Source organism: Zootoca vivipara, chromosome 4, assembly GCF_965207765.1.
Source record: "Zootoca vivipara chromosome 4, rZooViv2.hap1.1, whole genome shotgun sequence".
Taxonomy (NCBI): domain Eukaryota; kingdom Metazoa; phylum Chordata; class Lepidosauria; order Squamata; family Lacertidae; genus Zootoca; species Zootoca vivipara.
Genome location: NC_142587.1, coordinates 10,418,382 through 10,444,008, shown reverse-complemented (window position 1 = coordinate 10,444,008; position 25,627 = coordinate 10,418,382). Strand labels below are relative to the sequence as shown.

Here is a 25,627-nt window from a genome sequence, read left to right as displayed (position 1 = left end):
GAGAGAAGGTGTCCTCTGCTCTGCTTGCACCCCCCCCCCCAGGATCCCTTAATTACAACAAAGCACTCTTTGAAGATCATGCAAGATACTCAGAGGGACAAACTAATGTACTATTCATGTTGACATCTCCTTAAACTGCAGCCCCTCTTTATCAATAGAATTTCTCTTGTGCTGGTGAGTGGCCCACTTTACATGAGAAGAGCAATAAATTAAGGAATATCTGTGTTATAAGGCCTTTTTTATAATAAAGTCGGTAAACATCTTTGTATTTTTAAGATGTTCATTGCCCAGACACTCCCTTTGCACTGGGTCGGTTTTGTTTTTAGTATCGTATAGGAATTTACATTTACGATAAATTTTGAACGAAAAGAATTTGATTCATACCGAAAGCTGAATAGAACAAGCGTCCAAGGATCCCACTGTAATGCTTTAATGTGCTTCCAAAATAAATTCCTCCTAAGTTCAGAGTGCCTTGAAAGCATTGCACAGTTTCTGCTCACTTCACGGTGTTCTGTTCATTTTTGGAAAACTACATGCTGGATGTTTAATTGGAATTAGCTTGAAATCAGTTAACTCAAACTCTTCCTGGACACCACTGTTCCTCTTCCTTCTTTCAGAAGGAGACAAAGATCAGGGCTGAGGTGGGATTCTTCCGGCAATGTTAAAATTTGCTTGTCTTCTCCTCTCCCTCTCTCCCCCCCCCCCCCGCTCTCTCTCAACTGTGCTACTCGCAGTGCTGGTTGGATGAGCAAACTTCATACAGTTCAAATCAGTACAAACATGATGGAGTCGTGTGACAACCAGGGAGCCAATACAATGTCATTGCCTGCAGCTCCCCAGGATTGCTGAACTCCCCATTCTGGGAAACCTGTTGCTGCGAGAAATTACCCGACTTCCCCTCTGCTCTTCCATATTGTTTTCCTGCCTGGTTCCCTGCTGCCTCTAGCCTTGCCTTCCCGTCTAGATTCCAACCTGGGCAGTTTCCTGGCACTAGCAGCATGTCCAGCCTGTTAACAGATCACAGTTGAGCTTATCTGTAGTGAATTAGGATACATATACAGTGGAACCTCGGTTTACGAACACAATTGGTTCCAGAAGTCTGTTCATAAACCGAAGTGTTCATAAACCGAAGTGAACTTTCCCATTGAAAGTAATGGGAAGTTGATTAATCCGTTCTAGACGAGGAAAAACACCCCCTAAAGCAGCAGGGCCTTCGCTCCGATGCCTTCGCGGAAGCCGGAGAGCGCTCCCTGGCCTCCGCGAAGGCATCGGAGCTGGGCCTTCGTTCCGATGCCTCCCAGAGGCCGGGGAGCACTTTCGCGGCTGCAGCCCAGTCGCGGAAACGCTCCCCGGGCTCTGGGAGGCATCGGAACGAAGGCCCAGCCTCCCCGAAGGTATCGGACGCTCCGATGCCTTCAGGGAGGTTTGGCCTTTGCTCCGATGCCTTCGGGGAGGCCGGGCCTTCGCTCCGGGCCTCCAGGAGGCATCGGAGCGAAGGGCTGGCCTCCCTGAAGGCATTGGACGCTCAGTAGGCCTCAGGCACCTTGGTTTACCAACTTCCGGGTTAGGATAGTTCATAAACCGAAAGTTCGTAAACCGAGGTGTTCGTAAACCAAGGTTCCACTGTACAGTAATTCCCACCCCACCCCCACTTTTAGATAAAAATGTGAAGGTGACCTACATAGATCTCCATGCAACAACCCAGTAAGGTAGGTTAGGCTAAGTGGTTGCAACTACCCTAAATGGTGAAGCCGCCATCCTGGCTTCCTAGACCAAGCCACAAACTCATTTTGAATTTAATCTTAACGCAGTTGTGAATAGGTTCACTTAGGATACTGAGCTTACCCGCCTTAGTAATTTTCATCGCACATCCAGCCGTGTCCTTTGATAACAATACAGCAATCCAAACCTAAAATGCTACTTTTAGTTTACCATCAATCCAATTTACATCCAAATACTAAAAAAGCACATTTAGTGTATTATCAGCTGTTTGAGCATGTGCTTATGGTAGCCTGTTTAAATGAGTAGACATGTCTTTTGGGTAGGGTCCTGGGAAACTGATTTCCCGGGGCCTATGAAGACAGTGTTATCAGGGAAATATGAGATTTCAAAAACAATTGCTCTTACTTTTTTGGCTAAAGAGTTTATGTGGGAAAGGATCATACAGGCTGGGGTGAGCTCCAGTTTCTATGGTCCCTCCAGGCCATATTTCCACATAATAATTTTCCTGCACAGAGAGACTCTCTTGTCATTAACTGTTAATGCACGAAGCAGTCCTCACGCGTCCTGAGGTCTGTATCCTTTTCTCTTAAGCCTGCGGCTCTACTTATTACAGACTGTACATGCTTCCCTTGGGTCTTCTGTCAACCTTCCCATGTAGCAGAGCTGGGGGAGGGGGGAGTGTTCTGAGCAGCGGCTTTTCTGAAAACACCATGATCTGAGGGTGGAACTCTATATTACTCAAGGCATGAGTGCCACTTAAAATAGCATCTCCATGCCTAGTTGTCCCGCCCTCACCCCGCCCACAAATTTTCTGAAATTTGTTGCCTGAAATAACATCATCATGTTGAGAGCTTCCTTACTCCCCGCCAGTGGCCAACCAGCAGCGTCCCCTACCTAAGGGGTGGGCGGGCGAGTGAATCGTTCGCTCCGGCGAACAGGGGATAAAAGAGGCAGAGTTCCCGCCTGCAGGGGGCTTTAAACTCAAAGCCCCGCCCCCGACCGACCTGATTGGTCGGTCCGGGTGTGATGCAGGCGGGAACCTTCCATCGCGCAGGGGCTGAGCTAGCAGCCCCTGTGCAATGGTTCAGTCGGGAAGCCCACAACCCCACCTCCGTAGCAGGCGCAGAAGTGGCTTTGTTAAAAGAGGGCAAGTCTTCCACTAAAACAGATTAAATGGCATAGCATTCTGTAATAGCATTCATTATTTTTTATGAGTGGGTTGTCACAACATATGAACCGTATATTTCTCAATCATATTTTTAGCATTTCCCCCCCTTGATCGACGTGTTTGCTTTGTAAGAGGAACATTAAAGTGAACATTTGCTTACTCTTGATCGTCAACCCTCTTTCCTTCTTGCGGCATTGAATGCTCAAAATCCTCAGAGCACGCGCTCCAAAGAAGTAACACTGGGTTAAAATGACAGTTTCTATAGAAAGAGAGATTTGGAGCCAGAGTCAGGCCGGGGTGTGGGTGCATGACCAATTATGACGAGTGAGACCAGTTCAGGAGGGAAAGCAACTAGTTTTGTCCAAATGTGTGAAACTATTAAGGGCACAAATCAGGGGCAACATTTGATAATGAATGTGTGTGGTCTTTCTCTAATTAATGCCAAAGTCTTTAGGGGAGTCATGCAGAATAACCTTTCCCTAGTTAACTGTCACAGAAGAAAGGAATGGGGGAACTATTATGCTGCTGTCAAGATTTCCCTGAAACAAAGAGGGGCAGAATTATGCATGCTGCTTTGTCTTGAGTGCTTTGATTAGCAGCAGAGGCCCAATTTTGCCATCAAAGGCATTGTTAATTATAAGCCACGCTGAAAGGCTCTTGTCATGAACATTGCAGAGAACGATATTACAAGAAAGTGTCGTTTTCAGTTAAGGTGATTCTTGGCTGCTGTTAGTCTGAAGTGGGCGGGGGAGGGGGGGAATCAAAATGTCCACATCATTTCAAGGTAGATTTGAACTGCTGTTGTATTTAATCAGAACGATTAGCCAGCAAAATCAAATAATCCATATTTCTTATTGGTTTGTTTGTTTGCGTCAGGTTGTGACGTGATCTGACAGGCCCCCCTCCTGTTTGTAATGGTTGAAAATGGGAGAGTCTCTGAAGTAACGATTCCCTCTTTAGCAGCTGGCGGCTGTTAACAAGATGTCGTAAAAGTTCCTCTTTAAATAAGAGATCAGCCTTCATTATTCCATATCTTTGATGATTAAAGAGATTTTTATTGAAATTACTACACCAAAAAGCATACAAAAGAAAAGGGAAATGCTAATTTGCAATCTGCCTACTGACCAAGCATCGTGTTGTAATGAACTGTGACAGCCTGTGGCCTTTGCTTTCTGGACTAGCTAATCTGAAGTGACAAATAATGTACCACTATGTGCATTTTTTAAAGGGATGCTCTTGTAAAACAGTGATCTTCATTTTTTTTCCCTAGCAATGATTAAATTGCAGCTACAAAACAACCCACTGATAACATACAAAGGCCAATGAAGTGGACGGGAGGGGACCTTCTGTAGCTTTCTTTGTGTTGACTTTCACTCTTTATCACATGCTCTTAACCACCAGATGTTGTATTAAGCAAGGTTTGGAAAACACTTTTTTTTTGCAAAGAAAATAAAATGCATAATAAGAGTGGTTTGAAAAGCCCAGCTTTTTGTAAGTCCAGCAGGAGGCAAGCTGAAATGTGATTGGCACGACCTGAACAGAAGAAAGGAGGCAAATTTTGGCAGTCTGATATTCAGATGAATCTCAACCAGACTGGCAAGGAGTAGGCAGGCAAGACTGGGCATCATTCAGATCAAACAATAGACTTGGGAAAGGAAGTAGTTGAATGGACAGGGCAGGACCAATATACAAATTAGACCATTTATATGCCTACCTCCTTGCCAAACTTGGAATCATAGAATTGTAGAGTTGGAAGGTACCGCAAAGGTCATTTAGTTCAACCCCCCGCATTGCAGGAATTTCAGCTACAGTATCCATGACAGATGGCGATCCAACCTCTGCTTAAAAACTCCCAAGGAAGGAGAGCCCATTACCTCGCAAGGGAGTTCGCTCCACTGTTTGTTCCACTGTTCTTACTGTCAGAAAGCTCTTCCTGATGTTTGTCCAGAATCTCCTTTCTTTGTAACTTGAAGCCATTGGTTTGGGTCCTACCCTCCGGAGCAGGAGAAACAAGCTTGCTCCATCCTCCATGTGGCAGCCCTTGAGATATTTGAAGATAGCAATCATTTCTCATCTCAGTCTACTCTTTACTAGGCTAAACATACCCAGTCCCCTCAACCATTCCTCGTTAGCCTTGGTTTCCAGATCCTTGATCATCTTGGTTGCCCTCCTCGGCACACATTCCAGCTTGCCAATATCCTTCATAAGTTGTGGCACCCAGAACTGGACACAGTACTGCAGGTGTGGTCTGACCAAGACAGAATAGAGTGGTACTATTACTTTCCTTGATCTGGATAGTTTACTTCTGTTGATGCAGTCTAGAAGAGCATTAGGGTTTTTTGTTTGTTTGTTTGTTTGCTGCATCACAGTGTACCCTCCAAATGTTGTTGGACAATAACTCCAATCATTCCTGACCGTTGATCATGCTGGCTAGAGCATTTGAAGGAGACTAGCTTGGAAAAGACTGTTCTCTGACTAGCAATGGCTCTCCTGGATTTCAAACAGGAGTCTTTCCCAGTCTTGCCAGGAAATCCCATCATTGCTTTCCTCTGATGTTCAATATCATATGTAGTTCTAGGTGAGTTAGTTTTGGAAAACTATTATTTTTAACACGTAGGTGTGGAAACGGGGCTTTGAAATAGATGCTCACCCTTCTGAACAAATGATTTAGTTGTGCAGCACGATATGCTCTGCCAAATGTAAGCTTGTTTGCAGGTGTGAGTAGTGGAGGCAAGACACCAAAATAAAAACGTTCTAGAGGTGTTTTGCTGTGCTCAATTTATTTGTTGTAAAACGATTAAGTTTTCATAATACAGAGTGGCAAAAAAATTAAGGATGTTTTAGCTGTGGTAGTTACTAAGATTAGGAATTAAAAAACGGCAAAAGGCTCCCTCTTTCTGGTTGGTAGATACTATAGATACTGTTGCATTCCATTTCAGAGGTTGAACTGCCTTGGGAAATACATAATTCTGATATGTCAGCCATGTAAACATGGTGGCCTTTTTTCACTGCTAAACTTTACCCTGTGTGGGGACATTTTCTATGACTGGAGTCAAAGAAACTTAAAATTGAAAGAATATTCTTAATAAAACAGAAGCAGGTTTATTTATATTCATGAATTGTTTTAATGTAGCATGTATTATTTTTACACTTAGCAATGATATAAACAAACAAGCTGCACAGTATAGAGTTAGCATCAACTTGCAAAAACAATGGAAACAAAAAAAAACCATACAAATAAATCATGTTTGTGGTAGAGGAGCTCTTCATTAAAATCGTATTCGGAATTCAACCTCGTACAATAGAACAGAAAGTACAGTAGTTGTACACACACACATGACCAAATCAATAGAATTGTATTTTCAAAAATATTTCTTTTGAATATAGGTTTGTTGCATCCAATGCAATAGTTGCTGATGCATTGTGGTCCGAGGTAACCACGAGCAGTTGCAACCTGCTCAGTTCTGTGGGCACTTAGGGGTCACAGAGGAAACAGACAATTCTTTGTCACAGTCCAAGTTAAGCCAGGAGTAGTCAGGACCTTGGACAGCTCCAAGGAACCTTGCCAAAGCAGCTGCAAAAAGATGTTGTCTGTGCAAGGTGCTAGAGTCTATCCGAATCCTTATGTTGGTTGACCAGGCCGTAAGTGTGGAAGGATCTGTCTCCCTGGAGAAGCAGCCTGGCTGGTTACTTGAGTCATTTTATTTTGACCTCTGCAATGCTGAGGAGAGATGTCATGCAGGATAGTGGTAGGGCTGTGTCCTGTGCTGAGGAGGTCTGTATGTTGTTCCCCACCATCACCCCAGGAAATTGCCTGAACCTCATCTGAGTCCTCAGCTGTGCACTGCAAGGTTTCCAGGTTGTGAATCATGGCACAACTGTGGGTTTCTGTCATGGAGTCTCTTTTCCATAAGCACATTTCAACAAGTTGTATAAAGCAGCCCACATTTCCGAAGATTGTGAAAACTTTGGCGGCCATGTCTGATTGTCCCCATGCCATCGCACAAACTGCATGGATCGCCAAGCTCCCAGATGGCAGGCAGCTGACACTGTATGTGGCTTTCATGCTGCATTTGTGGATAGTAGAATGTGAAGTGAACTCTTTAAAAAAAATAGCCAATTCTTGTCTTGCTTAATCTACAATGCCAAGGTCATTTGTGTGACTGTACGGATAGATTATCAGCCTCTCTGGGAAAGATAAGGTGCCATTGCAAATTGAACTTCGGGCTGAAATTGATGTGAATCTGATGTGAATGTTGTTTTTCTTCTCCATTGAATATTGAAATACTCTCACACCCTGTGAAGGTATAGAATCCTACCAGAACATCACGTTTGTCTCATCATATGGCTTTGCTAATAGCACTTGTAGGTATAGTTCTTTGTTTTTTTACCTGTTCCAATCAATATCTGATGTAAGAGGGGACAAATAGCCTATCTGAAGAATAGGTATCTGAAGAAGTGTGCATGCACACGAAAGCTCATACCAATGACAAACTTAGTTGGTCTCTAATTCTACTGGAAGGAATTTTTCTATTTTATTTTTAAATAGCCTATTGATAGGGTAATGGCATCAACAGCCACTGTACACCAATATTTTTGAGACCTATTTTTCTACCATGTTTTTCACTTAAAGAATTGTTCACTTATCTTCATTTTGTGGCCCAGAGAAGATCACTATCTTATGTTTGGAGGCAATCCTCCACCAGTACAGCAAACCTCTCAAGCAGCCAGAATAGCTCCTTTTTGTGTAATGTCCCATAAAATCCTGGCAATTCTTTAGAATAATGTAGTCTGGCAGTGCCTGCTTCCTGCTTTCAGCACCTGTTAGAAATGCTGTTCTGACTAAAGAAAATATATTGAAAAGCTCAGCATACATTTGTCATCGGTGATCAGTTCTGTCAAACGGCATGTTTGATTATTCCAGGAAGGTGAGATGTTGCTTGTTGGAACATGGGCTTGCTGATGCTATGGACAGGAGCTTTTGTTGTTGGACTGTTTGAGTTGTGGTTGATGTTGGCTGCATTCACATGTAACGCTGAGCCAAACAAGGGCTTAGCACAGGCATCCCCAAACTTTGGCCCTCCAGATGTTTTGGACTACAGTTCCCATCTTCCCCGACCACTGGTCCTGTTAGCTAGGGATCATGGGAGTTGTAGGCCAAAACATCTGGAGGGCCGCAGTTTGAGGATGCCTGGCTTAGCATGAATGTGCTAATTCCTAAGTAGAGAAGAGTTCATTTCTTTATTGTTCTAGCCAAAGGCCATGACAATCACGCAGCAATAGCATTAATAAAATAATACAGAACATCCATCAATAATATTAGCCAACACCCACAATGTAATAAAAGATACCAGAGACACCAGCAGGTTTTAACTCTTTCTTGATTTCACGTTAAACCTCCGAATAACCAACACAATTTTCAGTGATTTTATCTAACTCATTTTCCCCGATTTCTTTTGCAGCCAGTGCATAGAGGGCCACTGTGTATGTTACGAAGCTATGGTTGTCTCTCTAAAGAAACCAGATCATTTCTGCTAGGGTGTATCTGTGCACAGGACTTTGTTATAGTGGCCATCCAAGACCGTGGTGGGCATCACTTGGAAATGCAGCTCAGTAAAGGCATTTTTAGGGAAAGCGGTGATGGTCAGATAACTAGCTATAGAATGCTGTTTCAGCTTCCTTTTGTCTAGCCCCTGAGCAGGTGGTCACACCCATGTTACTCTTCTGGTTTAGTGTGGCACTGCAGCTAAGCCAAGATCTGGCTTAGCATGTTGTCCCAACACAGTACTTTGGTAAAGGTTTCTTCTCCTTAACCATGATCTGTAGACAAGGTTGCATGGTTAAGGGCAGTCCTCTTTATCCATGATCCCAGGGTTGGATGACATGCTAAGCGAAATAGGGACTTAGCTGTTGTCCCACGCTAAGCAGAGCTGAGGTAAAAAGCCCAGAGAGGAGCCAATATTTTTCACATGGTCCCAGTAAACCATACTTGTTTTACCGTGACATGTTATCCAGGCCATTGTCTCATGCTACCACTGTCAGGATTGCATTATGTCCCTTGGTGGGGACACACACACATTTTTCCATCTTAGCTTCCAATTTTTGCACATTCGCACAGAGACAACAAGGTTTCCAACTTGGTGGTATGTGGGATTGGCAGGCCACGATTATACAATGCTTCCATAATTTCCATTCTCCCCTCATTTTCTCCATATATTAAGGACTCTGGCAATTCGCAAACGAGGTTCTTTGTTCTGTTTTCAGTTAGCTTATAACTTTACTTGCAAAAAAGAAATTTTTATTGTGAGAGCTGGCAGAGTCAATGTATGTTGTTTGCAGGTTGAGTGTTATTTGCCGAGCAGCACAAATCACTATCATTTAGATCTTGACGTAGGCTGTACAATGTACAATGAACATTCTATAAATGTTGGTAGTTTCTCACTGTTGTTCCCCAGAGAGGATTCACTGCCATGGTTTTTTTTCAAATGTCTCTGCTATTGTTTCCTTCAGTTTGGGGTCAGTTGTGACATCAACTTGGCCCACTTGACAAGAGACATGAAAATTAGAAACTAATCGAATATTTCATTAATGTATTTATTATTAAATGTAATATTATAAAGTTCCCAATGGACACAAACAGAATCCTTGACACACACACACACACACACACCCAAATTATACCATACCCATTCTAATATGGCACAGCTTAAATAATAAAAAACAACACAAATATACCATTTCCCTATAACTATTATATTAAAACTGTGCCTTCCCCAAAACTCTGCATCTCCTATCATCTGTAAACTTGATATTTCCAGCCTTGTAAAAGTTGACTACATGTGGGTCCCAGCATCCAAGCACAATGTGTTCCCAGGAATCGTTTCTAAGCCGAGCATTCACATAACAAGCTGACAATTTCCATGATTCCTATGGGAAGATTTCTAATAACTTCATGCCAACTAGCAAAAAGAAAACGGATGGGGGGGGGGGGAAATGCTGTCTCAATTACCCGATCTCTCACCTTTCCTAGCCCCCCTCCCTCCTACTATGTTCCCCCCCCAAAAAAAATGGCTGCTGTGGCCAGCAAAAACACATAAAGTAAGGCTTCTTATTTATTTTTATTGTTTACTACATACAGATCTGTTCGTTTGGATATCTGAATCTGCAGCAGTGTGTATGATGAGGTTTATGTACTAATCCCTTGTGTTGGGATAAGTGAGTTTTGCTTCATGGGTGTTTGGATAGCGGGACCTGCATGCGCTTTTAAGGGAAGGGTGGTTGCTCAGTTACAGGTTATCTGCTTTGCATGCAGAAGGTCCGAGGTTCCATCCAAAATACCTCCAGGTAGATCTGGGGATGCCCCCCAGTCTGAAACCCCGGAGAGCCATTTCCAGCTGGTATATGGTGAGCTGGATGAGTCAATGGCCTGACTCAGTACAGTATAAGAAAGTCCCCTATGGCCACTGCAACCCCTATGGCAGGTTGTTGCAGTGTTGTTGTTTTTTAAAAGACATCCTGCAACCCAACTATATAGAGGTAGTGAAGTGAAGTGGTTAGGGTGTCACACTAAGATTCGACAGGCCTAGGAGGGCAGCCATAAAGCTTACCTGGACCCACAGAGAACCTTGTTCAAGTCCCTGTGCTCCTTAAATAAAAAGGGGTGTACGTATGCATATCTGTACATGCACCATTATAACCATATCTTTATGGCGAGTAACATATTTGTTTATTTCCTTATCTGCTATATATAGCAAGAACTTTGACTTGGAGTACAGTTTCTGCCCAAGTATTTAATGTCCAAATCAGTACAGTGCTTAGGCAAAATCGGGTTCAGAGGCACAGCATGTGCTATTCATGGCCGAGCAAGCTAAGACATTGAGCCAACAAGTCACACACACCTCTGGGTCCCATTATATTGGAATGGGGTTGGAACAACTTCAGCAAAGTAACCAGGACTCTCCTTTGGACGGGGCAAGGAAATGGCTTCATGACTTAGTCCAGTGATGGGCAACCTTTTGAGCTTGGTGTGTCAAAATTCGCCAAAAACCTGAGCATAACTCGGGTGGTGTGTCACTTCAAGAAAAACTTTCGCGATATTTATAGTTTAAATAACAAAAATGTATAATTGTAATATATAACTGTATTTAATAAACCAAAAACTAATTATTTAACCAAACCAAACCAAAAACCCCTTATTTATCACAAAGTGCCCGGAGTTGTTGAGCTTTTTGGGGGGAGTTGCTGACCCAAGTTTTGGAGGTTTTTTTGGGGGGGTGTGCAAAAGTTCCTTTGCTTTTTGGGGGGGGATGTCCCAAAGCTGCTGTGCTTTTTTGGGGGGGGAGAACAGAAATAAATGACGAATAATACCTTCACTGGAACTAACATGCAGCACCGACATAGTCTGCCAAAGCGCCCCAAAAAACCCACCACAGAACAGGTCAAAAAACGAACACTGTTACACCCAATCATCGTCTGCCAAAGCGCCAGAAAAAACAGCATAGAAGGGGTTAAAAAACCAATCTCTGGCTACCAGCAACAACAACAAAAGTATCCGGTTTTAACAGCGGAGACAAGCTGTAGCGTGAGGAGGAGCGGGAGAACAAATAGGGGGACAACAACAACAGCGCGAATGGGGCACGTGCCCACAGTGAGGGCTCTGCGTGTCATGTCTGACACGCGTGTCATAGGTTCGTCATCACTGACTTAGTCGATGCAGGAGGCAACAGTGAACAATGAACAACCTGAGCCCAATGCCTCATTTTACCTACCAGTAATAATAGGGTTGGCCTTGTTTACCAAGCCTTCTGTCGATACATGGAAAGCTATGTTTGGCTTGATTGGTCACAAGGTTTTGTTTTGTTTTTTGGAGGGGGGCTGCCTTTTGATACAGTTCATCTTTCACTGTGGATAATAAGAGTTTTGCATCACCATGTTCTATCCACCCAATTGTCCAGCGTTTGTTAAATAGTGAAATAAATAGTGAAATAAATAAATGAATTACTTTTTTGTAATACACGATACATTCACAGCACAACAGATTTAATCTTCTCCATAACTCATTGTATCTGTCCTAGCAGTAGAGTGAATGTTGTTCTCATTTTTAAAAGGTGAGGTTGATTTCCACTGACAATTGTGAGATTTATCCCTCGTATCTATTAAATCCCAGTTGCATTTTCTATAGGAATGTATCTGGAGAGGGCAATGTTTATAGGTGTAAAGGAAAGTCTCATGCATCATTACAGTAAATCACTAATTGCAACTGTCTTTTTTATCAAACAAGGAAGTTCTGGCACTAGAATATTGGGTATTTATGTTATTCTTTCAGGAAGTGATGTTATTTAAGGAGTTGTCTGTAGAACGGAATACTTGCATATTTTATGCTGGAAATTCTAGGAAGCATTATGCAGCACTTTTGAGAGCGAGTGCATGTATTTACATTTGATAAACGGATACATTATGAAATAAAAAAACAGTGCTTGTAGTGGAGGCTTTATTCTAATTTAAAAGCTGACATGATTGCTTTACAAAGGAATGATATGACAGGGAAGCCAAGGCATTCTTCAGCCAACAACAACATAAATACAGCTGATAAGCTTCAATAGTTCTCCAGAGGTGACAGAGACAAAATAGCGTAACCGGCTGTACATCTGCTTTACATACCAAAAGGAGGGGGGGGTTAAAAGGAACATGTGCAAAGCCAACACAGCATCTGACATCTTTTCCTGCAGCAGCCAGCTGAGGTTTCACAACGCCATGCTCCAACTTAATATACTGGATATGCCAGGGTCCAGCCTCTTGTACAGTGGTACTTTGGTACTCAAACGGCTTGGCCGCAAAACCAGAAGTGAGTGTTCTGGTTTGGTGAACGTTTTTCAGAAGCCAAATGTCCGATGTGGCTTCCGGTTGAGTGCAGGAATCTCCTGCAGCCAATCGGAAGCCGCGCCTTGGTTTTCGAGAACCAAGGTACCACTGTATTGCCCAAATTTACCGTGAGATATTTAAGTGCTGCACATCTGTGATTTCACAGGGGCACAGACAAAGTGCGGAATTTTGATGCTAGCTCCAGAAGTTGGCTTCCAGAGACTTTTCTTTTTCTATTAAATTCATTCGCTTGCCTGCTCTATTTTATACATAACCACCCAGTAATGTTGCTGCCTAGGTGGATTCAGCACAAAACGACCCTAAAATATAACGATAAAATTTCCAACAGAGAGAATCACCAAACAGATAACTAACAAGCATGGCATCACATAGATTTTCTCAGTTCCTGAGCTGCCATGAGGAGCCAGACCCACAGAGCAGGCCTCATCCAGGTGCAGGCTCATAAGGGTACGTTTCTACCGTAGCTGTTGCAGCAGGGATGGCGGACCTCTGGCACAGTGCAGCCTCTCTGTCTGGCCCCTGAAGACACACACACACTCCTGAGCTATATACTCTTTAGCTCCCTGCCTTGGAATGTGACCTTGGACTCTGATCATGTCTCTTCCTTCCCTGGATGGAGGATACATGTGTGAGCATGGAGAAAGTAGTCTACTGCACACCAAGTAAAACTTCCTTTCATTGCTCTACTTTTGCCTCTGGCTGCATCATCCACTGACCCAGAGCCCTGGGTAGTCATAGCTGGTGGTGGAAGTGGGGATGTTGCTCACCCAACCTATTTCCTGCACTGCTGCTCACTGGGAGGTAGAGGAGGAGGGAGGAGGTTGGCACGGTGCTAATGCACCAGCAGGGGCGCTGGATCAGCTCCTTTGGTGCATGTGCACCCCACCAACCTTGCCACCCTCCCCCTCTCCCTCTAGGTAAGCCACAGCAGGGTGACCTACTGGAGGTTACATGAGTGGCACCATCCCACCAAAGCACCTCTCACTGCCTAGAACAGAGCTTTCCAAACTTTTCATGTTGCTGACACGCTTTTTAGACATGCGGTAATTTCACGACGTTGTGATTCGGTTTTTCTAGCAAACTGGAGGTTAAACTAAACCCTCATAAGAGATAAGGATACAGATTGCGCCACACACATGCGCCCTGCAGCCGACATGCTAGCGTGTCGTGACACACAGTTGCCTCGCAAGTTTGCCCAGGAGGAGTTGTGGCTCTCGGGGTGAGAAAAGCTCCACATTCCAGTCCTACAGCTACACTGATACTCTTGATAAGAGTGAGTGTAAATGTGCAAAATAGCAAATAAATAATAGAAAGGATGCAAATAGAAACTATGCAAAAAAAAAATCTTTCTTAAGCTGGTGTCTACAAATTCCCAGGCATTATCAAGTCAGTATTTACTTATGCCTGTCAACACTTTTCACAAAGATCAAAAAGAACTACATTGAAATAATTTCACTGAAAAGTAAAAAAAGGCAAAGCAAAACAGCATGCAAACTGCCCTGTTAAATGACATCAACATCTTGATTTCTCCTAAATTTTACCCCAGCATAATTTGCATGCATCCAGGTTTGTATGGGTTCTTGAGCAACAGAATTGCAGGTGTTCTCTGCCAAACATGACTGCAGGGCCATCTTAAGCATATCTGGCGCTGTGGTGTGAAGATCCCTCCGGCGCCCCCCCCCCCAATTTCCCAGTGCGGCTGTCTGGCAGGCGCAGCGCGGCGCCCCCCTGGCGGCCTGGCGCATTGCGCCACCCAGCCTTGCCTTAGGGTTAGGGTTATGGACTGGCCATTTCTTCGTCAGAGGGCAAACGGGCAAATTTAGCAGGGGATCAAATACTTTCCCCCCTCACTGTATAATTCATTGGTCTCTTTGGGGAGAGGTAAGGCCCAGCGGCTGTCTATGCATGCTAGACCTTAAGCCAAGCCTGCTCACATACTTGCTGAACATCAGGCCTTTAGGCTGGAATCTGCTGATAACTACTGCCGCTTTGTTCATATTTAACCAGCATTCTTTCTCTTTAAAGAAACGGAGCAAACTAATGAGACCCGCAAAGATGCATAAACAACAGCCCTTCAAATAGTGATGGATGTCCTCAGCCACAGAGGTGGCTAAACCGGTGAGGAAGTGTGGGCAATTAATTGTTCTTCGGAAATCTGAAGCAATGAGCTATAAACCTGACCTATCACGGTCATGCCACCTGGGTTCAGTGAATATGTACCGCACCGTATTGTCCCCAGAGGAGCCCCATATTGGAGTAATTTGAGACTATTTTGATGATGTGAAAGGAAGCAGAGTAAAACGCTGGTGTCTGCCCACCTTGAACACGTCCTTATTCGAGGTAGATTGAAAGGGGAATTCTTCAGTCGACTTGCTTATTTACCATTCACTGCAGGTGTATGAAATATGAGCTCGTCTGTTGAGGTGGTGGAGGGAAAACATCCCTTTGACCTTGAAGGAGGGCCGCTGGGTCCCGGCAAGCCTAATGCAAAATCAGTAGAACTGTTATGACCCATTAACTATCTTGGAAGTGTGTAGGATGTCTGGGCTGACATTGCCGTAGATGTAAAGGTCAAGCTAAAATGTCAGCGGAGCTACTGCTGTAACATTATTTGTGACTCAGTTTAGCATGTACAGGGAGCAGGGCTGACTTTATTATATAATCATACAGTGTTCCTAGCAATAAGGATTCCCAGAATAAAGAACAGCTTCTATCTTTAGCAGCATTATTTCTTTTGACATGGTAGTACAGACTGTGATCACACAAATGCACACCCCATTCAACGGGAGCACTTCCTCAATAATATTTTCCCTCTTTTTTCATATAGAAAATTACATTTGTTACTCAACTATTATATTCAAATTCAACAAAGCTAGTGACTTGTCACTCACCCAACATGGATGTTTATAACCCAAATTGCATACAACTGTGTTTTAAGGTTCCGTCTTATCTAATTTCACCCTCTCTAACGTGTTTCTTAATATATTCTGTTGTTTCCTTCCTCCAAGCTTTCTCATTCAGGAGATACAAGCGTCTTTTCCTTCCTCCTGATCAAGCAGATGGAGGGTTGGCTCACTGGTCAATGGACTGTTCAAACACCATCAATTTACTCCCTGTTATTTGATCACAATTAAGAATCTTTAATGTCAGAAACACCTGTAGGGCCATCTGATAATAAGGTAATAGAGTCCTCTCTTCCCTCATCTCTTAGAATATGCCATCAGGGTGGGAAAGGCAATTTCTGCACCAAAAGCAATCCTGAAGCCACACTTAAGTGGACCTGACCGGGTTCATAGAAATTCAGAGCTATGTAATCTGAGACAGGGTGTTCTCAGTGCTTCCCCCCCTAGAAAAACAGGTGCTGGTATTCACCGTGAAGTTGTTACAGTAAGGGCCAAAGTTCTTAACAACAACCCCCTGGGGGGAAAAGCACTGGGTGTTCTTATACAAAAAATATTATGTGTGGTCCAAGAGACATTACTTTAGATCAGGCATCCCCAAACTTCGGCCCTCCAGATGTTTGGGACTACAATTCCCATCTTCCCCGACCACTGGTCCTGTTAGCTAGGGATCATGGGAGTTGTAGGCCAAAACATCTGGAGGGCCGCAGTTTGGGGGTGCCTGCTTTAGATTGTGAGAAGCACCTATTCCTAACTGGTTAAGTTCCTGTATGTTGCAGATTTTGATTATCATGGGGAAACAGTTGATCCTGCTATAGGTGAAAGTACTAGGCACTGTCGACACAGCAGCAAAAACATCTCCGTACTGCCTGTGTAACAATTTCCAGGGCAGTCTCCATCACCAGCCTCCAAGAAAAGGGTGGGTGTTATCTAGCCACCCAGGTTCATCAGCAAAAGTGTGTCCCTACTTCCCTGAAGATTGAATGCACCCATGCTGTTTAGTGGGGATCAAAAGAAATGACTCATCATTCAAAATAGGGACTCTGCTCCTTTGGACTGTCAACAAGGAGTCATCGCTTTTCTGTCCCCCTGGTTATGCATTTGCTCCTTCACCAACTTTTCCAAAAGCGAAATGGTGTTAAGCAAAAGAGATTATTCATTCCTCGTGGATTTAAATAAATACTTTCCGTACGAAGATAGTTCAGGTGGAGGAAAGGAGCTGACGTACTTCCAGAAAGCCTCCACAGCTGGAACGCACTTTGCATGTGTGCTTTTAAGTTAACACTTTCTGGCATAGATGTCTTAAATTACTTCTCAAACAAAGTCGAATGGAAACCTGTTGTCCTGAAGGGGCCAAGCTGCATGTTGGTTTGTCTTTATACTTCATTAGGTATTTTCCATGCAAGCAGAATTGACAGTTGTGGATGTAGTTAAAAGACTCGGTACCTTGTTGCTCTGTGTGTACTTAAGGTTGTGATCCCAAGGTGCTATCTTGGAAGTATGGTCTCTTTAAAAGAATTAAAGTTTAAAAGAATCCCTGTACAGTACAGATACATTCAGCCCCTGGCATCCCTCTGTCAGCCTTCTTCCACAGAAGCGTACCTGGGAACCCCAAATTGTGTATTTCCATCCATCTGTTTCTGATATTCTGGAAGACTGTGCTAAAGGCCTCCTTGGCCCACTGATGCATTCTAATTCTGAGTTACAGATAACCAGAACCGTGTGTGTTTCTGTTTGTTTTTGTCTGCTCATATATTTTTCTGCTATAAAATAAGTTGATCGAAAGCTTTTTGTATTGGACTTGGGGTCTTTTGCCTTTTTACTTGCTGATGGTGTTACCCACAGGCTGTGGCAAGGAATACTTTCCTTCTTTAAACACACACACACACACACATTCTAAATATGTTTCTCTCCTTGAAGAGAGATGCTTGGCCAATCTCCATGTTCCAGCAACATCCGGCATAGGTTATTGTAATGTGTTGACATGGCGGTTGCCTTTTGGAAAACATTGGGGAAAGGAAACTAGCACATGATGTGCAAGTGGGCTGTTAACTAGGCTCAACCCCTATGGGCAGGATCACAGCTTTATTAAAAGATTTGCACTAGCTGCTGGTATGGTTCCAGGCTCAGTTAAAAGCATTGGTTCTCGTCTATAACACCCTCGACAATGTGGGTCTGGAGCATCTTCATGATCCTATTCCTTCTGCACGAAGCTCCCTTCCAAGTAATAGCTTCCTCAAAGGCCTTTCTCCCATCTTTGAAAGTGATATGGATGACACTGGAGAGAGGACATCTTCCGTACTGATACCAAAAATATGGAAGCCCCTCGGAACATATTTGCCTTGTGCTTTCTTTGCTATCTTTTAGCTGCTAAGCAAAGTCCATCCTGTTCTTTTCTACCCTTAATGGAATTTGAGGTCCTCTTCAGTCGCCTTTTTTATCTGGGTTATGTTGGCCTGGGTGTTTTATCTGCTGTTTTGATTTCCCGTTCCCTGGCATTGCTTGTTTTTGTTCTGTTGCATTTTACTGTAGATCATGGTTTTGTTTTGTTTTTGAATGTAAGCTGTCCTGAGACCATCCTGGCAAAAAGCAGAGTATAAAATGCTCTAAATAAGTCAGCGTCCAAGGACACCTTCACACACAGCCCTGACCTGCATATCCCACGTGTCAAGGTGAAAGAACCAGTTCTCTAATTTGGGTCTGCTCTCTCATAGGGCATTTAATGTGAATGGCAGCCTATGGGTGCACATTTCTGTCTGAGTAGGCCTTGCCAAGGCAATCTATCTACCCTTTTTTGCAGATCAAATGTACAGTATGTGCAAACGTCCCAGTTCACGGAAGGGTCCTATGCATGTTTGAGGCTCATGCTTACAGCCCTCCATGTGCAGGATGCTGGGTGGTGCAGTCATATAATTTTAGGCCAGCCTTTCTCAACCTTGGGTCCCCAGATGTTGTTGGACTACAACTCCCATCGTTCCTAGCCAGAATGGCCAATGGTCAGGGATGATGGGAGTTGTAGTTAAGAACATCTGGGGACTCAAGAAAGGTTGTGGACTTAACAGTATCATGGGGAGTGGTGGGTGGGGCTGTCTTTAGATGTGGTACAGTATTATTCAGAGACCCCTTACCCATTCTGCTGAGTGGGGCCCTGAACCTCTGCCCCCAAAGCCCTGCCCTGTGAGTGCACCGCTAATCTCATTGTGAACTGGTGAACTGTGTTATTAGTAAGCACTGCTTCTCAGACCATCAGTTTCCCTCCCATGGTATGTTTGGCTATGAAGCTTTTGTGTAGACAGTGAAGATGCTATTCATATTTCACAAGGCTTTGCATTTCTGACAGCACAGAATATTGCCTTCTTGTTGGGTAGCATTCCACGCACTTGTCATTTGGATCCATCCTGACAGCTTCCTGAAAACACTCTGAAAGACACCCTCCTTCCTGGGAGTTATGAATCACGGTTTGAAGTTATGGCCATTTCTGTGTTAAGGCTAATCGGGGAAGGATTTCTGTTAATAATAAAGTCTAGCATCACTCATAACTTTCCAAGCAAGAGCCATATTGAACTTGACGTGAACTTAAAGATCCTCTTCGAAGAGGAACCTTTGATAGGGTGGTTGCCACATTGATGTACACGTCAATTTCATAAGATATATTCCATGTCTCTGAAAGGCTATAGCGAGTGCTTTTATGCAGGGCATAACTGGTTTTGTCTTGCAGTGACAAATATGTCCCTCTGTGACCATCATTCTTTTTTCAGGAATGAACAGAAGATGCAGTTTTGAATGTGTTGCTTTGAGTATTTCATCAATATTTGGCCCATCAACAGTGTTTTGTGGATTATGGTTCCACATGTAACAGACTCTGAAGGCAGAATTGAGTGCAAGATGAATTTTGATTTATCTAGGCAGAGTCACTCCCAGCCTTTTTGTGGTCGTTCCAGGATTCCTGACCCCTCCTCCCAGTTTTTTTTAATTATAATTTTGGGGGGGGGAGTAATGTTAGTTCTACTCAGAATAGCCTCACTGAGATTTATGGGCATGCTTAACCTGGGTCCAGTTGTTTTCAGTGAGAAATTCATTGGAGAATTTCAGCAGAATTTCATTGGAGATAACCCATATTTTATAGGGTGGCTGGGCATACTGCAAAATGAAGTGCTGGTGAAACCCAGTCATTCACCCCATAATTTCCAAAAGGCAACTGTACAAATAAATGACCGTATGCAGATTCCATGCAAATTTGGGTCATGGTTCTGCCCCAAGAGCCTTTTAAGTGCTTGTAAATTTCTTTCTGTACATTCCTGGGTGCAGTAAAATAAAGGGAAGGGAAAAAAGCCGGGGGGAGGGTTTAGATGCCAAGAGTAAATTTCACAACAATTCTGCTCCAAATTGGCTTTTTCTTGTCATTTGTCTTAGCACTCTCATAGTAGAATCTTGCAATACTGATTTATTGTTTGTTTTTGCTTCTGTTTTACTTACCCTTATCTTAATATGAGTTGTCCAATATACCCAGCAGCAACTGTATTATGAAACACTTTTGGAATGTGACACCCATTAATGATCTTATTTTCTGTTAAGCTGGGGCCATTTTGAAATCAATCACAAACTTCTGTTCCAACCAGGACTTTAAAGGAGTCTGCTGCATGTCAACAGAAGCAGATTTTTAAAAGGGGAGGTGAATGAGGGTTTTAAGGAAAGATGAAGGAGGGCTAAACTGCAGCCCTAGTTTTTAGACAAGGAAACCATCCAAAATGCTGCTGCGTTGTGTCAAGGGTGCCTTTGCCAACCTGGCATACTCGAGATGTTTTGGACTACAACACAGGTTGATGAAGGCTGCACTGAGGAGTCTTTTGCACAGCCAAATGTCATGGTCATGCGAAACAGCCTGCCAATAGAAATTTCTTACAGGGTTGGGTCGAAACTGTATTTATAATTTTGTGTTTGTTTTCATGTCAAAAAGACCTCCCCTGTGGGCACCTGTTTGTTCTCCTTGTTGATGTTCCTGCACGGAGCAATGGTCCTCTTTTTTTCTTTGCCCTCATTATCCCACCCCCCTCAAACTGGAACATCATGAATTGACAGAAGCCGGTCAGGCTTCTGTTCCCAATCCCAAATGCCCCGATTTTGCTCCTCTGTGCTGGTCGCTCCAGAGCGAGGAAAAGATGGCCATTGGGAGACTTGGCGCAAGCTGGGGTGGCCTTCCACTAGGCTGTGCTAGGCCGTGCCACTTTTCCCGGCACTCCCTGTAGGCTGGATAAAGGTAGGAGGTAGGGGCGAGCAGGCGAGCAAAGGAGTGGGTGGCGGCAGGCAGGGGACGAGTGACAGGGTCAGCAGGGGTGTGTTCCCCAAATTGCCCTCCCAATGTTTGGGGGGGGTTATCCTCTTCTAACATTGTCCTCATCTTCCATTTAATGTGATCTACCCACATGATGTATCACAATGCTACATGTGACACGATGACATCATGGAGGCCTGTCAACAAAATAACCGTGGTATGCCACAGTAATCAGATTAAGTAAGAACTTAAGATAAGAGCTGTGCTGGATCAGGCCAAAGGTTGCTCTAGCCCGGGATCCTTTTTCTGCTAGCCTACAGTTTAATGTGAATGAGTATTGGTCTAGGTCAGGCATGTCCAACAGGTAGATCGTGATCTACTGGTAGATCACTGGCCGTCTGCCATACATCACTGGTAGATCATTGGCTCCCCCCAAAGAAGCTGAACAACTGTGGCTCCCCTAAGAAAAGCTCAACATTTTACCTCCTCCCTGAAAAAACTCAACAACTTTGACCTGAACCTCAAAAAGGGGGGTAGATGACTACCAGTTTTTTAACTCTATGAGTAGATCGCAGTCTCTTGGGAGTGGGCCACCCCTGGTCTAGGTTACAATGTTCAGAAGTTCCCAAACTGCTCCTGCTGCTGCTGTGCTGGCGAGGAAACAAACCAGAAGCTGGCTTTGTGCAAACCATGTTTCCCTCAAATGAGCCACAGTCAGGAAGCCAAGCAAACTTTATTTCGGGTGCTTGTGGGATTTTCTGTCTCTGGTGCCAGAGCAACTTGCTCACCAGTCTTTACTGGGTGTCATAAGTAGGTGGATAGTTCTTCCCAGAAAGCAGCAAGTGACTAGGCCTGCAGACAGCCGTAGCATCGGATCAAAGTGAGGCTTGCTTTCTCCGCCTTTCCTCGCCGCTCTCCTTTGAAAATAATCATATCCTATCCCATTGGGTCATAAAGAACTTGATTTATTGGAGCCAATTCACGAGACACTAAATCATTTCAATAAAAACAGCTGCATTTCACAGCTTTCGGTTTTATCCCATTAAAATTTCAAGTCTATAATATGCAATTATGTGTATACTCAAAGTAAAGATATTATTTTCTGTGGTGGGGGGGGGGAGGAAGTATAAATTTCTCCCCCTTAATTTGTAATATATTCAGGCTTGACAGTACTAATTTGCACTGCAAAGTAATTTGGGCATAAGAAGCATATGTCAACATGAGGAGTAGCTGCGGTTTCGTCTCTGGAGGGTCACTTAAATCTGTCTTGTTACAGATATACTGTTGTTGATTTGCTCGTCTTAATTTTTGACCCAGTAATGATAATTTATGAAATTCATATCCCTCTTCTTCTTTTTCTCCTTCTTCTGAGAAATTGCAATACTTGGGATGGTAGAAAAGGTTGGAAATATGCCTTATAATTAATTTCTGTTCATAGGACTATTTAGTGAAACCAGAGACACCCCAATGTCATGTTTTGCAATGCTGGTGCATTCTAACCCAAATTAAAGATGTGAAAATAGCACTCCATCATAATTTATATGGAATAATGGGATTGATTTTCGGGGGGGGGGGTTGGGTGTCCATAAAGTGAATCTGGATTCTGAATTCAGGTTGGAATCAAGGCCTTGAGTCATGCTCAACCTGAACAGAGGCTGTAGGAATTAAAACAAAGACATAAACATGTTACAGACCATAATAGTTCAGGCTAGGTTGCTCCTATATGTTGTGGCCAGTTATCCACTGCCAAAAAAGAGAGGATTTGCAACATTCCCCACTCAAAAAAGGGGGCGGGGAGGACATCATTTTGCATCAAATTTGTATATGGTAAATTATATGTATAGACACACATTTAGAAATAATTGCTGTGCTTTAGCTATTTAAAGCATAGAATACTATAGACACCCTTTGACTTGTGTGCTTGCTCAGACCAATTGCTACTAGCTGTTGGTGGGCAACTCCCAAGACCTCCCACTTTTTATGGTTCCTTATCTGCAAACCAGGCTTGGACTGGATGGCCCTCAAAGAGAGGACAGAAGGCTGTGATAGAGAAGATTAGCCAACGTGGTGCTCCCCAGGTGCTGTTCGATGCTCCCCAGGTGCTGTTCTGTTGCATCATCCCAGAACATTGGCCATGCTGGCAGGGGCTGATGGGAGTTCAACTCCAACAGCATATGGAGTTCCCCAGATTGAGCATCTTTGGACCACACTGTAAACCCTCAATTCCCTGTTTCATCAGAAATGATAATGAGATAGCGATGAGATGGGAAGAGTGTACACACACAGGCAAGGATGCTTTTATCATACCACCTACAACCCTTGAAAACCTATGATCCCTAGTCCCTAGTCTAGATTTGCAACAGGGGGCAGCTCCGTTCATTTCATGTGGGCCAACAGCACTGGGGGTTTGAAGCCTAGCTCATGTTTATCTTCGCATCAATTCTGGAGCTTTGTGTAGGCTTGGGTTATGGAGAGAATCTAAGCCTTTGCGGTTTATGTGGGTTGTGATTTCAGCCTGAATGTGCTTATCTCTCCTGAAAATCTGGCCCCAAATTCCTCCCAGAACGCCTTACAAACTTGCAGAAACACTTGCAACTAGAGTTGACGTTCACCATCTGCAACGTTGAGAAGGGAGTCTGACCTCCCACTGAATATGAGGATGTGATTCAGCTTGGAACATGATGTACAGATATGGGTAAAAGCGAAATGAATCAACTGTTCAAATAGGGGGTAAGGAAGGATAGAAGAGTCTTCTGAGTAAATATGAGTTGGGTGTTAGCAATGCAGCAACAGAAACAGCTTCATCTTAATAACAGCTCACATCTGCATTGAGGTGGTACAAGAAAACATATAGCTACAGCATCTCTGCTGATGTTTTGAGACTTCTCTGAAAAAAAAGAAAAAAAGTTGTTGACAAAGATGTTCACAATGGCTTAATTAATTTGAAATATTCAAATATTATTAATTCACATAAATGATCCTCAGAACTTTCTGATAATGTTTGGATAATGACATTTTGCTGTAATGAGATTCTATTGTAATGAAGAACAAGCAGAGTGGAGAAATAAACTAATGACAAGGTAAGGGTTGATGTGCCAATGCGCCACCAGTGGAATATGTGAGATGGAGCACTGGGCTCACCTAGTTCAGAGATAGAAATGTTTCCGACTTGCAAACAGAAAGTTTCCGACTTGCAAACAGGGCTGATTTATTATATTTCTATGCTGCTTCTCATTCAAATGAATCGCAAATCAACTTACAAACAATACGCAGCAATGACTTAATGGAACGTAATAAAACATCACAAATACTATACAGATCATAGAATAATGATCAAATCATCAGTACAACAATTCCAATCTATAAAGCACTATTCACAAAACAACTAAACAAATAAGCTAAACAGTACAATTACATCAAAAGTCAGTCTGAACTGAAGGGGCTTCAGGTAAACAACTATCTGATGTTTAGAAGACACCTGAAGGCAGCCCTGTTTAGGGAAGTTTTTAATGACTGATGTTTTAATGTATTTTTAATCTTTCTTGGAAACCGCCCAGAGTGGCTGGGGGAAACCCAGCCAGATGGGCGGGGTATAAATAAATTATTATTATTATTATTATTATTATTATTATTATTATTATTATTATTATTATGCAATATTTCAACTGTTCCCTCCCCATCACCGCTGTGGTACCCTCCTTGTAAACAGAGACAGCATTAGCAAGTACAGACACTCCATATTTTGGGGGGGGGGCGGTAACACCTATAGTTACCCTTCATACCCAGATAGCATGAAGTTAGATTCAGAGGAATAAAACATTTTTAGTAGAGCAGCAAGATGTTACTCAGCCCAGCTCAGAAGCATTCTAGGAAAATGAGAGTCGTGGGTAGCTGAAGTCCCTTGTTAAGTACTCAGAGGGTCTCTCGTTGATTCCCCGGGGAGGACTGCAAGCGTCCTCTCCCTGAAACTATGGAAATCTTTTGCCAGCCAATGCAGACAATAGAGCTAGATGAATCAGTCTAAGGCACCCGAGGATGCAGGTGGTGCTGGGGTCTAAACCACAAAGCCTAGGGGCTTGCCGATCAGAAGGTTGGTGGTTCGAATCCCCGCGACGGGGTGAGCTCCCGTTGCTTGGTCCCTGCTCCTACCCACCTAGCAGTTCTAAAGCACGTTGAAGTGCAAGTAAATAAATCGGTACCGCTCCGGCGGGAAAGTAAACGGCGTTTCCGTGTACTACTCTGGTTTGCTAGAAGCCGCTTAGTCATGCTGGCCACATGACCCGGAAGCGGTACGTCGGTTCCCTTGGCCAATAAAGCGAGATGAGCACCACAACCCCAGAGTCGTCCACGACTGGACCTAACGGTCAGGGATCCCTTTACCTTTAAGGCAGCATCCTATGTCCTTGTGTTCATTTCGGAGTGGCACTAGTACACCTCCCTAATAGAAAAGCTGAAAATAAAAAATAAAAAGAGGCAGCGACCGACATGAGCCCCAGTGAACCCTTTATCAGGACCTGACGTTGGGCCTCTTTGAAGCACCCACCCTTTCCTTGCCTGCTTGCCCTTCGTTTCAATGATGATGCTTAAAATAAACATACACACTTGTTATCCGAGTGTTTTTTGTGTTGTTGTTGTTGTTGTTGTTGTTTGCATTGGCTCCTAGATGGTAATGGCCTGTTTCCC

The 25,627-nt window shown here is 43.6% G+C and overlaps 1 protein-coding gene across 8 annotated transcripts in view; it reads left to right on the top strand.

The window, feature by feature from the left end:
* KLF12 (KLF transcription factor 12) overlaps positions 1-25,627 on the top strand; it is a 212,351-nt gene that overhangs the window by 100,571 nt on the left and 86,153 nt on the right. The window lies entirely within an intron of this gene.